Genomic DNA, 3,448 nt, shown 5'->3' on the forward strand with positions numbered 1-3,448 from the left:
TTTTTCTCATTTCCAGTAGGTTTATCCAAGGAACTTGAGGTAGTAATGATGTTCATAACCTCATTCGATTCATACATATAAAGCTATCTTATTCGAAGGTTTAAACTTATAATCACTAGAACATAGTTTAGTTAATTCTAAACTTGTTTGCAAATAAAAGTTAATCCTTCTAACTTGACTTTTAAAATCAACTAAACATATGTTCAATATCTATATGATATGCTAACTTAATGATTTAAAACCTGAAAACACGAAAAACACCATAAAACCGAATTTACGCCGTCGTAGTAACACCGCGGGCTGTTTTGGGTTAGTTAATTAAAAACTATGATAAACTTTGATTTAAAAGTTGTTATTCTGGGAAAATGATTTTTATTATGAACATGAAACTATATCCAAAAATTATGATTAAACTCAAAGTGGAAGTATGTTTTCTAAAATAGTCATCTAGACGTCGTTCTTTCGACTGAAATGACTACCTTTACAAAAACGACTTGTAACTTATTTTTCCGACTATAAACCTATACTTTTTCTATTTAGATTCATAAAATATAGTTCAATATGAAACCATAGCAATTTGATTCACTCAAAATGGATTTAAAATGAAGAAGTTATGGGTAAAACAAGATTGGATAATTTTTCTCATTTTAGCTACGTGAAAATTGGTAACAAATCTATTCCAACCATAACTTAATCAACTTGTATTGTATATTATGTAATCTTGAGATACCATAGACACGTATACAATGTTTCGACCTATCATGTCGACACATCTATATATATTTCGGAACAACCATAGACACTCTATATGTGAATGTTGGAGTTAGCTATACAGGGTTGAGGTTGATTCCAAAATATATATAGTTTGAGTTGTGATCAATACTGAGATACGTATACACTGGGTCGTGGATTGATTCAAGATAATATTTATCGATTTATTTCTGTACATCTAACTGTGGACAACTAGTTGTAGGTTACTAACGAGGACAGCTGACTTAATAAACTTAAAACATCAAAATATATTAAAAGTGTTGTAAATATATTTTGAACATACTTTGATATATATGTATATATTGTTATAGGTTCGTGAATCAACCAGTGGCCAAGTCTTACTTCCCGATGAAGTAAAAATATGTGAAAGTGAGTTATAGTCCCACTTTTAAAATCTAATATTTTTGGGATGAGAATACATGCAGGTTTTATAAATGATTTACAAAATAGACACAAGTACGTGAAACTACATTCTATGGTTGAATTATCGAAATCGAATATGCCCCTTTTTATTAAGTCTGGTAATCTAAGAATTAGGGAACAAACACCATAATTGACGCGAATCCTAAAGATAGATCTATTGGGCCTAACAAACCCCATCTAAAGTACCGGATGCTTTAGTACTTCGAAATTTATATCATATCCGAAGGGTGTCCCGGAATGATGGGGATATTCTTATATATGCATCTTGTTAATGTCGGTTACCAGGTGTTCACCATATGAATGATTTTTATCTCTATGTATGGGATGTGTATTGAAATATGAAATCTTGTGGTCTATTGTTACGATTTGATATATATAGGTTAAACCTATAACTCACCAACATTTTTGTTGACGTTTAAAGCATGTTTATTCTCAAGTGAATACTAAGAGCTTCCGCTGTTGCATACTAAAATAAGGACAAGATTTGGAGTCCATGTTTGTATGATATTGTGTAAAAACTGCATTCAAGAAACTGATTTCGATGTAACATATTTGTATTGTAAACCATTATGTAATGGTCGTGTGTAAACAGGATATTTTAGATTATCATTATTTGATAATCTACGTAAAGCTTTTTGAACCTTTATTTATGAAATAAAGGTTATGATTTGTTTTAAAAATGAATGCAGTCTTTGAAAAACGTCTCATATAGAGGTCAAAACCTCGCAACGAAATCAATTAATATGGAAAGTTTTTAATCAATAAGAACGGGATATTTCAGTTGGTATCCGAGCGTTGGTCTTAGAGAACCAGAATTTTGCATTAGTGTGTCTTATCGAGTTTTTTAGGATGCATTAGTGAGTCTGGACTTCGACCGTGTTTAATTGAAAAATGATTGCTTAACAAATTTTGTTGGAAACTATATATTTTTAACATGTGAATATTATGTGATATATTAATCTCTTAACGCGTTTGATATTATGTGATAGATGTCTACCTCTAGAACAAGTCCCATTGACTCACCTAATAATAATGAAGAGTCAAATGTAAATTGGAATGATTCGTGGACTGATTCACAAGTTCCCGAAGAGGAACCGGAAGAAGAATCGGAACCGGAAGAAGAATCGGAACCGGAAGAAGAATCGGAACCGGAAGAAGAATCAGAACCGAATGAAGAAATAGAATCGGTGGGGGGAAATAATAAAACGGTTAAGTAAAAGAAAATCCTCAACCAACCGACCAAGGTTAATTATGGTCAATGGTGTTTCCGCCAAGGAAGCAAAATATTGGGAGGATTACCAATTCTCCGATGAATCGGATTCCGACGAGAATTCCGATGATGTTATAGAAATTATCCCAACTGAATTTAAAAAGGCAAAAGAAAATAATAAGGGAAAAGGCATAAAAATAGAGAAATCTAATTCCAACCCCGATGAACTTTATATGTATCGTCAACCCCTGAAGCCCTTAAGTTGTAACAATGACCCGGGAACCTCTAAACCACCAGGTTTTTCTAAACCGTTGTGGAAAACGACAGCTCGTATTAGGGGAACATCATATATCCCTAGAAACTTGGCAAAACGAACCAAAACCGAAGAAGAAGAAACGAGCGAGTCGGAATAAGATAGTTGTATTCGTGTGGTGTAATATATGTAATATAGTGTGCTTATGCTTTATGATATATGTAAAAATTGCTTGTATTAATAAGTATTTTTTTTATGAATCTAACTCTTGTCTATTTTACAGTATAAAAACACAAAATGGATAGACAACCCAATATTTTAAGAGACCTACCCGGAGACACGATTGATGAAATCTTGTCTAGAGTCGGTCAGAATTCTTCGGCACAACTATTTAAGGCGAGATCAGTTTGTAAGACATTCGAAGAACGTTCAAAGAATGCCTTGGTTTATAAAAGGCTTTCGTTCGAAAGATGGGGGATATCACATTGGGAAATCCATAAGTTACGATGTGTTTACTTTGACGCATATATTGCGGGGAACCTAAATGCTAATTTACGCAATGGGTTAAGAAATTATTTTGACTCAATATATCCGAATATTGGACTTCGTGATTTATAAAAAGCGGCTAACATGCAACATAAAGAAGCATGTTATGCTTACGGATTAGTAATGTTCGCTTCTCACCAAAGTGAGAACAAGAACATCGGGCTACAACTATTAAACAAAACGTTCCCACAAGTGACGGAGTCGGTAATTGGGGTAAGAAATGAGGTTTTTAGATTGTTACGGGA

Source organism: Rutidosis leptorrhynchoides, chromosome 1, assembly GCF_046630445.1.
Source record: "Rutidosis leptorrhynchoides isolate AG116_Rl617_1_P2 chromosome 1, CSIRO_AGI_Rlap_v1, whole genome shotgun sequence".
Lineage (NCBI taxonomy): Eukaryota > Viridiplantae > Streptophyta > Magnoliopsida > Asterales > Asteraceae > Rutidosis > Rutidosis leptorrhynchoides.